This window comes from Eptatretus burgeri, chromosome 9, assembly GCF_056783735.1.
Source record: "Eptatretus burgeri isolate ZD-2024b chromosome 9, Ebu_testis_v1, whole genome shotgun sequence".
NCBI classification, from domain to species: domain Eukaryota; kingdom Metazoa; phylum Chordata; class Myxini; order Myxiniformes; family Myxinidae; genus Eptatretus; species Eptatretus burgeri.
In genome coordinates, this window is record NC_140969.1 from 86,650,292 (window position 1) to 86,663,519 (window position 13,228).

General features: G+C 43.0%; 1 long non-coding RNA gene across 1 annotated transcript in view; it reads right to left on the reverse strand.

Annotated features, from left to right (window-relative positions):
- Positions 1-603: 603 nt before the first annotated feature.
- LOC147020543 (uncharacterized) overlaps positions 604-13,228 on the reverse strand; it is a 47,467-nt gene continuing 34,842 nt past the window's right edge. The window contains exons 2-4 of the long non-coding RNA XR_015061868.1: positions 2,216-2,316; positions 1,281-1,427; positions 604-696 (exon numbers count right to left, since the gene is read on the reverse strand). This is a non-coding gene — a long non-coding RNA (uncharacterized LOC147020543). The remainder of the gene's footprint in view (positions 697-1,280; positions 1,428-2,215; positions 2,317-13,228) is intronic.

A 13,228-nucleotide genomic window follows, 5' to 3' on the forward strand; every position in this document is an offset into this window, starting at 1 on the left:
AATGGAGAAAAGAACTATAACTCTGTCAGCACTGTTGACATCATATTTAATGAATAAGATATAAGGTTCACTTGAGTGACCCAGCAGTATTGGTGGCGGAGGTTTTGCACTCTCCCGAGTGCTCCCCCTCTAGTTGTGTATGCTATTAAAAGGCTCAAGATGGTCATGCGAGGGCAGACATACATTCTCGGGAAGCAGACTCCAAGAAAGACTCAATAAAACTTGCACTTCATATGATGTTTGTTGTTTTCCTGGTTGACCTAATTTGGGAGAAAGGTTATGAAACATTGAGAGAGGCTGAGGTTAATAATATCGTTTTTCGGAAAGGACGACGGTGCTACGTGACCTGGAGGTAAAAAGACCATCCAAGGGGAATTCTTAAAAATAATGTTGGTGCGGTTACACACTTTATAAAACACTACATGCTGGTGTATTGTTTTCACCTTCCCAATCCAAATGAACATTTCAACATCAGGATCTCTCACCCACATGACGCTCCTCTATGGCATGGATGTTTGCGGTGGTGACCTCTGAATGATCATGACATGATTCAAACCACTCGTAGGTGTGCAGTTTATGGCATTCGGCATTATCAAGGAATTGTGCTACAATTCAGCGATTAATTTCAAGAAATATGAACCCACCTTAGGTCAAAAGCTGGGCGTGTAACTTGCAGTTTCCCCTTGGGCTCTTGTCCTGTCAGACCACATCTTCCTTATAGTACACATTGGTACAACTCGAGGTGTGTGTGTGTGTGTGTGTGTGTGTGTGTGTGTGTGTGTGTGTGTGTGTGTGTGTGTGTGTGTGTGTATGTGTGTGTGTGTGTGTGCACGCGCATGTACTAAAAATTTACACAGCTACTCATCCTTTGCCTATTATTATAATATATAAAAGTTTGCCAAGATATATTTTAAGAGATTGCATTAATGCAATTTATGTTTCATCCTATTTTTCTTTGATAAATGTGTCGTGGCAGTTTGTGCAATGCAACATAATTTTCACGATACAATACAGCAGTTCCATTTGGCTTGCGAGCACATGGATCTCAAGGCTTGTGGAAGAGATTAACAAGCAGATGGACTGTGGATCACAAACCAACCAAGAATATGAAGGGGATTACACAAGCATTGCACAAACAAAGTAGGTCATGAGAAAATAATTTCGCACATGTTGGCTCATTATGAAACTCAAGTCATGCTGACAAAGAACCTCTGGTTTGTTTATATAGAAGATGGTGATTTGTAAACTAATCAAGATAAAGTTTCTTCAGTCAGGCTCACCTGATACTCCATGGACAATAGACATGGGGGAGACCGATGAAGTAATGCTTTGATAGTTTTTTTCCCCCGATGACGCATGATCAGCATCAGGTGTGTACAACTGCACTGAGCTGACGACTTGTCCTCAATCTCTGTTGCAAACAGGTGCTGTGAAGACATCATGTGACTTTTCCCATCAGGTAACCCAAGATGCGAATTTTAAAACTAGCAGAATTTGGAATTAAATCAATAAAATTAATGAATGTTATTATTTCAGGTATTGTAGTTATAACGAGACAACACATGTATAACTAGAATGGCCAATCGGTAGAGCGCACACCTCTGCTAAGCTGAACAGTTTACGTTTTGTGTCCCACTGATAGGCTCGATCTGGATTCAGACCTGAACTAAAATCGAATTGCTTTGTTCTTGTCACTTAACTAACTCATCCACCAAATTTTGTCCGAATCCATCCATAACTTTTTAAAATATGGTGATATATATATCGTTTTAGCCCAATCTCTTAATGGTGAAAAATCATTTTAAAAATTCTTCGATCCAGATCCGGATCTTCACCAAAATATAATCATTCCGCCCTAGTCACATATCCAAGCTCTGTACCAAATTTCGTTGAATCTGTCCACAATTTTTGAGATATTTTGTTCACAAACAAACACGAAGACGACGTCATGCCGAGCACGATACTTGCAAAATCCATAAAATAAATATGACCTCAAAAATAATTGGTGGTTGAATTCAATGACCAAATATGCAACTTCAAATTTCAAGTGAATTGCATGAAAATTGACAATTTTAGAAATTCGGCCTATGTTGACCTTTTGGTCCATGTTGACCTCAAAAAAACAATTGACTCATTGAATTCAGTGACCTGAAATATAAATAATCTTCAAATTTCAAGTTAATCGGATGAAAATTTAGGATTTTAGAAATCTCACCGAAGTTGTTGACCTTTTGACCTCAAAAACAAAAGCCTTCTTCCTTATGAAAAACTCTTCCATGTGGTGAAGCTTCGTGAAGATCAGTTTCAAATTGTGACCTGCAGGAGACAGACAGACCTGTGACCTGACCTGTAGACAGACAGACAGACAGACAGACAGAATAACAAAATCGACTAAATTGAAAAGTCTTCGATTTTGTAAGCAACAGACAGACAGGGGTGAAAACATAACCGGTAATTAAAAGTTATGAAAGCCAAAGTCCAGCACATGTATGCTATTATTGAGCACATTCTCATTGAAATCGTCCATGTCAAGCATTTTTGTTAATACATGCTCCAAATTTCCCTCCAACGGAATCGGACCACAGGTCCTTTAAGAAAAAAAAAAAAAAAAAAAAACATCAACTATGCCGGCTTTAACCCTGCATGAGAGATCGATGACTGGAAAACCCATCAGAACTCGTACTCGAAATTACAACACCCCCTGGAGCATGAAGCAGTGTGCGACTCGTGGAGATGAGATTGTGAAGCTGGGCTCAATGGGATGTGATGGATGAATAATGAAGAAAGAAAACATGAAACCCAACTGTGTTTTTTGAGTGAAAGAAACTTGTTGCCTTCGGTTATTCTGCCTCAATTCAAATGCTTTGCGATTTGGCTCCGAAGGTAGACGGTGCTCGAACCAAGAAAGGAAAACACCTTATAGTATGCTAGAATATGGTTCCGTTCAACTAAGTGGATCTACTGGTGTGCATTTCTCATTGAAAGTGAGCACCATCAGCTTGGATGCATTTGCTGTTTGTCTCGGACACTTTACTTGATTCTCTTGGTTCCGTCTTTGGCTGGAATTTTCTTCCTTTGACGGAATCCAATATTTATTGATCACATTGCTTTCGTGCCTCCGGGTGTCTTTTTTTTTTTCCCAAAAGGCCACTGTGATGGCACCTGTCCAACATGGCTCAGTTTAAGTGCGTTCACCTCCGACACATTAAATTTTGAGTCTTCTTTTCACGGTGTAGTCAGATACAAATAAAATTGTCTATTTTAGTTACTGTAACGATAGATATGGCCTCATGAAAGCTGCTGTCCTTCGAGGGGATCATTGGCCCTGTTCCATTGTCATTAAAGCACTGTCCAGTTTGGAGATGACAAACACAACCTAAAATATGCTTTCCATAAATCGTATTTGTATCGATTCAAGCCTCTGTGGACGAGATATATTCTGCAGCAGTTGAAACCTTTGATGTCATTGGTCCCCAGCATGTTGCATGTTGGAGAACACATCACCTTTTATATTACTTTTTTTCTTTTCTTCAAGAAGTGAAAAATTCTCAAATAATTGAAGCGATTGGTCCCACAGTGTGGGTGGGGCAGTGAGTGGAGAAATATGCTTTTTATCAAGTTAAAAAAAAAAAAAACACTTTTGCTATTAGTTATGAAATAGTAAACCTGCATAAGCAGTGGTAAAGGGTTATGTTTCCCCTCCCTGAAGCTGCAGCAGTCAAATGTGTCTTTACAATTCGCTGCTCAGAGGTGACGATAGCGATGCACATCCCCTCTGCTCTATCAGTGTAGAAGATGGTCAGAGTGATGCGGCTTCAGCATCTGAACGCAGCTATTCCCTTGACGTCACATTTTGTGATTTATAGACCGCTTCTTTTTAAATAAAAAAAAAGGAAGACCCATCATATGTTGTGGCAGATTGTTATTGCTGCTATTTTGGGTCTTTGAAGGCGAGTTGGATTTTAGCACTGTTTAGGGTATCTATGCAGCAATGAGGTGTCACCATAGCTGCTCCAGTATGTTTATGTGAGGCATTCCAGAGTTCAAGGTACCTGCGAGTTATTTTGTACTTGAAGGATGTCTCTAATTGATCTCGGGTGCAGTGAGAGGTAGGATGCGATGGTGAATCTTTTTTGGAGCCCATGTTTGCTTTTGGTTTTGTTTAAAAATTTTAAATAAAATATCCTTCCAGATTTCTAGTCAAGGTTTGACTCTCGGACTGGCTTTAAACAGTCAGATTGATGCCTCACAGGTAGGGTATCGTGATACTGCATCACGAGGTGCATTGTCTTGAAATTGGATGCAAGCTGGGGACCCATCTGGTGTTGGTGGTGAGCTACCTGGTGAACGTTAAAGATTCCACAATGTCTCTCGCTAAGAGTAGACCGGTTATTGTCAGCAGACAGGCCCAATTCCTGCCACCTTCAGTCAAATGTTCAGCCTGGCCAACAGGTCATGAAAGATTTGCAGACAAAAACATTTCCTGACCAAGCCCACATAACAAGAAGATGCGAACAATTGAGACAATTAAACAGGTAGTACTAGTTTTAGTTAATGGCATATTTAGGAGTGGGGTCTAAAAATATAATTAAGCAAATTATTACAAACCTTATACATTGGTGGTACAGGCCACAGGGGGTCCTCACTATACATCAAACATTCCAGAAAAGGTGGACGATAATTAATGATAGATACTCGAAAAAATTTTCCCAGAAGAATGTTTTTTTTTTTTTGAGACAATGTCAAGGCTCATATGAGAGTTAACACACAGAACATACTGTTGTGGGCCGGAGGGTCGGTGGCGAGGAACGGCCGCCAGGTGGAGCAGTAGAGCCATCTCCCAGCGAACACTCAGAATTTAGGTCGTGACTCTCGGACAACTCCGAAGGTCACGGGTCACAAGCACCGAGCTCGCCAATTCTCTGGCGGCGTGGGATAGGGTTAAAGCCAAATTTCAATATACCGAAGTACTCACGTCGTCAAATTACCGGGGAAGTCACACCCTCTACGGACTCTGTTGAACCGGGTCGCTCTAGCGACCTCGGTCAGGTATAACCGAGCGGAATTACCAAAGTCTGTCGGACCCAATGACAACTTACGGCACCAATGGCCTCACTATTTCTCAAGCCCGCACTGTGCTGGGTCAATGGAAGAAAACACGGGCAACGAACTGGAACATTTAACAATTAGGGGTTTATTTATAATGAGGGCAATAATCGGGAAGGGAGACACAGAGCAGAGTTACAACCGAATAAGTAATGCAAATAATGTACAACAAAAAGAAAAGACTTAAACAATTCTACTTAAAGACGGGATCCACGGTCACACACACACACACGCACCCAAAAGAAATGGACCCCGTCGGGTCTTTGTTCGGTCCTCTCGCCGAGGAGGATTGTTCAGCTGGGGGAACAGAGCCTGGCCGGGTACCTCTCCGCCTCGTGCGGTCACACCGACACCAACCCACCACGGTGGGACTCGAACCCACGACCAGAAATCCTCAGCTTATGATCCTGGCTGCTCGACCACCACCACCACGAAGAGCCCCACCACAGACCACAGACCAAAAGCAATGGCCACAATCACTGCTCTCACACTCTTCCTAGAGCAAACAAATGGCCACGATCACTCACACTCTCCTCCCTTTGGACAGGGCGAACACTTCATCTGGCTGGGGCGGAGTCGGCCCTGAGCCTCCTGATTGGACGGGGCGTCTCGGGGGGTGTGTCGGAGCGTCTGAGGCCCGCCCCCCGAAGAGGCTCTGTCGTAGTTTTTGGCACTCTGGCCTCCCATTGGCCGGAGCGCCGCGGCCCTGCTCGCCCTTTGCCCATTGGCTGGAGGAAACGTTCCATGCCCTTCCTCGGAGCAGAGCCTCGATCTGATGCGATGGAGGCTCCGCCCACGCCCTCAGCCAAAACACGTGGGCAATGGAGTCGATGGTGCGGAGAGGTGGAGGATTGACTTGTCGGGAGGAAGATTTAAAGATATAAAAAAACCTGACTATAAAAGAAACCCGCAGCGCACACATGTAATTCCCGTTAGACATAGGGGATGGGGCCAATACTATGAACACATACTTATTGAAATAACTAAGCTTGGGGACTGCTGTCTGTTTGTGTGCAAATGGCTTCCAGATCCGTAACAATACAACAAGGAGAGCAAGAGACAAGAGGGGCAGAAGAGAGAAGGAAAAAAACATTGGGGAACAGAGACATGAGGAGATCTGTGGAAGGGAGAGGGATGGGATGGGGTGGGGTACACAAGGTAAACTTGATGGACACTACAGGGACTTTCAGGTCCTTACATGACAGGGACTTTTAGGAAGGAAAGCAGGGAATTTGAAGGATGTGGGTTTGGGATGGATAAACGGGAGTAGAAAACATCATGGTTTTGGATGGGGAAAGACAAGACATGGTGGGGAACAGCTGTTTTGAAAACCTGGAGGGAAGAGTGGGATTGAATAGAGTGAGGGAAGTTGTTCCAAAGGTGGGGAAAAAAAGAGGAATTGAAAGGGTGAAGGTGAACAGTGATTATTGATTTTGGTAGTTTCACCAGAAGGGGGTTGCTGGTAGACCTTGAATGCCCGGTGGAAATTTGAGGGTTGGGGAGGGGCCGGGAGGGGACATATCACAGACAGAGCAGGGGGGGGTGGTTAGGCTGTAGAGGAGATGGTAGAAGACAGCGTAGAAGTGAGTTTATTCATGAAAACAGAAAGACCGCCGACCTGCCTGTGGTGAGAGAGCGAGAGACCCAAAGACTCAGCCTCATCGTGGGAGATACCAATGATCCTAAATGCCTTGGTTTCCACAGCATGAAGCTGAGAAAGGCAGAAGCACCAGCCTAGAGGGGAGAGCAGTACTCCATCAGGCTGTGGACAAAAGCTTTGTATGTGGTCATGAGCTCATTTGTACCAAGGAAAGACTTTGCATGACGGAGGATGCCCATTCGGCGACTGTCTTTGGAAACCAGCTTGGAAATGTGGCTTTCCCAGGAAAGATCCTGGAAAATAGTGAGACCCAGAATCTTGAATGAAATGACTTCAAGAGGATTGTTTAGAAAGTAGATGGGGGGGGGGGGTGGGGGTTCCAGATGGTCCTCTCAGTGAGACTTGTCAGTATTGAAAGACATGTTCTGGAACGTGTTGAACCAGCTTGCAATGATATCCAGATCTGCAGAGAGTGAGGACGCTGCTGCTTTCCAATCTGAGGAATGACAGGTGGTACGGCAGAGGGTGGAGTCATCAGCAAAGAGATGAAGAGGATTTTCCAGAGTCAGAGAGATCATTGATGAAAACCAGAAAAAGAACAGGGCCCAGAATGCTGCCTTGAGGAACTCCATCCTGGACAGGAAGAGGGGATGAGAGAACTCCATTTAGGGCCACACGTTGGCTGCGACAGGAGAGGAAGTCTGCGAGCCATGAGTGGAGATGGCCTTGAATACCATGGGAAGAGAGTTTGGTGAGCAGGGCAGGGTGCCAGACCGTGTCAAAAGCACGTGATATCTCTCGGGATATGGCTCTGATTTCATGTCTGGCATCGAGTACCTCCATCCATGTTGGGAGAGCAGAAACAGCATATTCCGGGTAGAAACCAAATTGATGATCGGAAATCAAGCCATTGGAGAAGAGGAATAATTTTCCTGAAGCGATGATGGATTCCATAACCTTGCTGATGATTGGGAGAAGGCTGATTGGTCTGTAGTTGCAGGGATCTGTTTTTTGCACCTTTTATGCAGAGTGATAATGTTTGCTGCTTTTGAAGCCAACGGCAGATGACCTTGAGCAAATGAGAGGGTGATGAGAACAGAGAGAGGGTGAGCAACAGCAGAAAGGCAGGTTTTTAATGACACGTGGGCTGATGCCGTCTGGACCAGTTGCAGAATCCGAGTCGAGGTTTGACAGCAAGCTGTCCACCTTGTCAGGAGAAATGGACACAGAGTCCAGGGGCAATTGGGTGTGACTGGGTAAGGTGGGGACAGAAAGTGATGGGTTTGGGACACAAGATTTCGATGCAAAGACTGAGTTTAGGTATTCAGCATTTTTGCGCGGTGTCAGTTGTGCAGCCATTTGAGGTAAGGGAGGGGAAACATACACCAGAAAGACTTCACTAGATGCCACCAGTATTTGGAGGAGAGAGACAAGTTTGAGAGTTCAGACTTGAGATAAGAAAGATGTTGTTTTTTGGCTCTCCTTAGGGTAGACACACACTTGTTCCGAGCTTTGTGGAAGGAACTGAGATTGCCTACAGTTGGATAAGCCTTCCATGAGGTGAAGGCAAGTTGTTTTGGGACAACTGCCTCGCCACAAGAGAGACAGAGACAGAGACAGAGACAGAGACAGAGACAGATTTATTTGAAAGAATTCCCAGGATGAGTTGTCAGAGAAAGTAGAGATGGTAGACCAGTCTGGAAGTTTGATGGCTGCTTGAAGTCCATGCCAGTCGGCCTGAGTGAAATGCCAGACTCGACGGCGGTGAGGTGGTTCTCTAATAACAGCCTGAGAGATGTCTACTTTGACAAGCATGTGGTCAGAAGAACCGATTGGAGCGGTGGAAGAACAGCAGATACTTTCAGTGAAATTGGTCAGAATTAGATCCAGAATAGATAGAGTAACATTGGTTGAGAAGTTGACAGATTGTGTCAGTTCCAATGAGTCACAGAAGTCTTTTGCTGAAGTGCCATGGCAGGTGAGAGACGTACCCACACTCCAGACAACTGGCGTGATGACAATTGAAGTCACCACATATGAGGAAGAGGGAGTTGGGATGAGAGGAGAGAAGTTGGTCCATGTTTTCAGAGAGTGAGGAGTAAATGGAGTCCTCACTGTTTGGTGGATGGTACAATACACATACAAACATAAGGTTGGAGTGGAGGGGAAGCCTTAGCCAGAGGTATTCCTTGGGGTGTGGGGGAGTGAGGGCAGTGCATGGAGAGAGGAATATAGTCTTTGATGAAGAGAGAAACTCCGCCGCCAAGACGAGGCTCAGGTCTGTCATACCGGAGGAGAGATTAACTATGGAGTAATTGTACTGCTCAGGAGTCAGAGATGTCTTGAAGGAGGAAAAAAATCTTCAAAACAGAAAATGTCTGGTTTGTCAGTGGCAACCTGTATGAAAAGATCTGTTGGCTTTGAGCGAAGGCCCCGGATGTTTGAGGTCCAAACTGCTATTGATGTAATTCAGGAGGGATGCATTCCAACACTTAGTTTCTGTGTTTTTTCAACACCACTCAACAAGCATAGCAATCAAAAAATTGCATATGAAACGTGTAAAACAGGAAAAATACAATAAATTTAAGAAATTAAAAAACCCAAACACCTTTTTATCTTACTTACAATATCTTTTAACTATTTTATAATGATAACTTAGTGGTCTTACAACTTTAACATCTTTAATTGTGTCTGCCAAGCTGCCTACATCAGGCCTTCAACCTCTAAATTATCCTTCCCACTAAGTCAAGTGGTTTCCCCCATGGACCCAGGCTCCAGCCTTTGTGCCAGCACACTCGTGCCGTGAAAGCCAACACACATACTGCGACCCCCTGTGGTGTCCATATGAGACCTCACAAAGAGCTCCTGCAGTCGCCACTCCCACTATGGCTGTCACCCCCACTTTGGCCGTGCCTGCAGCACAGACCGCATTGTCCGAATGGCCCATGTTGCGTGCCGCGTGTCATGCTATGCTGTCTGCACAGCTATCATCGGTGTTCTTTAAAATAGTCTGAACAGTTGGCAGCGGCAAACCAAAATAGTGAACGATATCGGTTGGTCATTCACCATTCATATTTCGTTTCACTGTGTCTAATTTGACCGTCAGACTACTACATTGCCGCTTACATGCAGGTCCATCTTTTTTGTTCATACTTCAATAACCACACATTGTTCAACAATTACTGTGGTAAAGTACACAAACATAAAAAATACAGTACAGTACTATCCAGTACGTGGCAGCGCAAGTCCAACAATGCAGAGCATGAGATAGGGTCTGAGAGGAAGAGGATGCAGTGCATTGTCAGGTGGAACACTGGGAAGCTGGTACATAAAGCATTGTGAGGTGGAACACCTGGTAACTGGTCTTCTGTCCAATGGATGTTAATGTGGGCAATTGTTGGATGTATATTGAAAATGTTCCTAAGTAACTAATGGACTTGTATGTGAAACGACAGATAGCGGGTACCCCCTGTATCTCATAAAGTTTGATTTATTTACAGTGAAAGTTAGATATTGTTAAATCTATTTATTTGATATTAAAAAGATTGTCAATGGTGTTGTTCAGTGTGATTATTTTGGATAAGTTTTATTTTTGAATGTTCGACCAAACATGATCATAGCCCGACATACTGAGTGAGGCTTTGTCACGTAAGAGTCAAAAAGAAGCTTCCAGTATATTTTGAGAATAGAAAGCCTTGTATGTAATCCCAGAGTTAAATCCTGTTGGTTGGCTCTTTCAGAAGGCTGCAAATGACATTAAGTCATGTAGGGGGTCGTGTTTTCGTCGATCGTACCATGGGTTGATCCAACAAGAGTGATGGTCAGTGTTATAACCCCAAATCAGTGAGTCGTGAGTCTTCCTGGGGAAGACTTTATGGAAGTGTCATTAAAGGATTTAAATGGAGATACCAAGCTAGTAGAAAAGCCTTTGACAAGTAGTCGCAGCAGATGACCGTGTCACTGCTCTTACTGCTGTAATTGTACTGAGCACGCTGGAAATGAATTTGCAATTTAGCTGCAGTTTTCCCTTATCCCTTATTCTGCATTCAGTCTGTAATGAGTTGTGCTTTGAGCACTTGTCTTAAATAAATTGCATCCTTTCAGGTGCTGTGGACCTTTGGGCGAGGTCTTTGGCATTTGCAACAATATTTATATTTTGCTTACATGCATGCATGAGGCTTTTCACTGCTTCTCTTGTGTCCAATGCCAAGTTTTGCGTAAGGTACTGACATTTGCTTCTCACAATGTAGCATCAGTCATACCATGCACAGCTAATTAAGAAGTGAAAAACAGAAGAAATTAAAGTTGCTTTGAGCTGCCGGACGTTCCAAAGGACACGCAAATTAGTGAGATTTTCGTTGGTCGCATCTAGTTTGACCCAGGTGAGAGCAGTTATATCTACCTGTCACTTTCTATTGTGCTGCTCAAGCAAACCCCTGTTAGAGCCTGTTAGTGGCAAATTGAATGACAGTGAAAGCCATAAAGTTCATCTGGTTGCACTTAAAGAAAATGTCACTGATATAGGATGAACTGAGGAAACAGTTGTTAAATCTATATGCGGGTTTCAGAATGTGGAGAGAAGCCCTCTCAGCTCTCAACATATCCGTGTGTGTGTGTGTGTGTGTGCGTGTGCGTGTTTTAAACCTTTCATCACAGAATGAGACTCATCATGTTGATTAAATGTTTCCTGTGAATTTTGTTTTTGCCTCAAAGGCATAAATAGAACTTGGATGAGGATTTTAAATTAGCCAAAGTGAAGCTGACTGCTACAGGGAATTTCATATCCATGGGCAAACGAATATTCAAACCAAAATTAATTTAGAAGGCTTAGCAAGCTTACGAAGAACCTCTTTTTTTATGGTACAGTGTGAAAACAGCTATAGTACGAAGTCCTAGCTCCAGGTCCAATTAACTTTGCAATGCCGATGGTTGTGTTCTCAAACTGTCAGCTCAATGGTGTATCTAGAAATTAAAACTGGGAAAAGTGACACATTTGCAAAGAAAGAAAACTTAAATTTTTTAAAGTCATATAATTACGATGTCTGATCATTGTCAATTTAAACCCTGATACAAGTGTACAGAAAATTTTACTTCAGTGAATGTCGCAGTAAGTTATTTAGAGACAGTTGTGATCTGTCTTTGTTGCTCCATAATTAGCTACAAACATAACATCTTGCGCCTTAGCCTTATAAAGAATGAATCTCATGAGTTTACTCCGGAGACCCTACCATGTGCTGGGTAACAAAAATATGATCCAGGTGTATCAGCCCACAGAAGTGAGCCATGCTCCATGGCACTACAAATCAATGTGTTGTGCATCATTGCAAGCTCAGAACAAACCAAGATATGACTTGGTTCTGCAGAGCATATGAAGATGACAAACAGTCCTGGAGAACAGTTAATAGATATGGTCTCCCCAAGAAAAGAAAAATACTTCAATATCCTTGCAGTCATAAAATATTAGAAAATATTCTGTTTGTTTTACTACAAAAAGAGAAAATCTTTCCAATGCCTATTCCCCACCAACTTGGGTGTGTCTATTCCCCACCACCCTCCACTTCTCGTGACATCTTTAGTCGACTTTTTGCAAGGATTGTCTTTTTCTTGTTATCTCCGGTTGAACTGCTGCACATCTGCAGTTAATGATGTCAGTAGGAAACCCTCATACCTCATGAGAACATGTGTGAAGTGGAGTGATTCATGAGTCTGATTTAATATCGCTCTCTCGCATCAAAATTAATGAAGGCACCAATCCTAACACACCCAAGGCTACGACCGACGTCTCCTCTCTGCTGCAAAGAAAGCTATGCTCGTCTGAGCAGAACAGCATCCTTCAGTCAGAAATTGGACTGGAAAACCAGATAAAAGTAAATATATCATTAGCATTCTGTCGTCATGTTCCTGAAGTTCAAATGACATTTCCAACAAAGCTTTTGCTGGTTAGAACCCAGAAAAAAATGATTAAAGGGAAATTCATGATGGCCTGTGACTTTAATTACAGCAAATGGTGAGGATTTAAAATTTTCATCCTTTTCTTGTTTGTCTTACTGAGAGTGAGAGAAACGGTAAAAATGTGATAACCAAGAGAAGGGCTTTGGAGTTTAAAGGTTTTTCTTAAAAGAAAAGCCTCAATAATTTGTGCCGTCCACTAATTGGATGGCTGAGGCCCCCAACCCACTAAACAGAGTAAGTTTGGTCAAATCAGTTAATATAATGAGGGAACACCCTCTCCATTTAATCTTAGCTATGTGCCAAGATATACTGCAACCTTGAAATCCTTGTACCTTTGAATAGTATACACATCGGGTGATCAAGCAGTTCTCTGATCAAATAGTTCCCAAGATACATTCTAAAGGCCATTATGAAAGCTGTTTCTGGCGATTAATCTTTGAGAGATAAATAGCAAACAGTCATTCATGCATGGTGAAGCAGCAATGAAACGAAGGTAGCAACACTACTTATTGATCATCTATCAAGTGCTATTAGTTTCCAGGCAGTACAATATCATGAGGTTAAAACAAG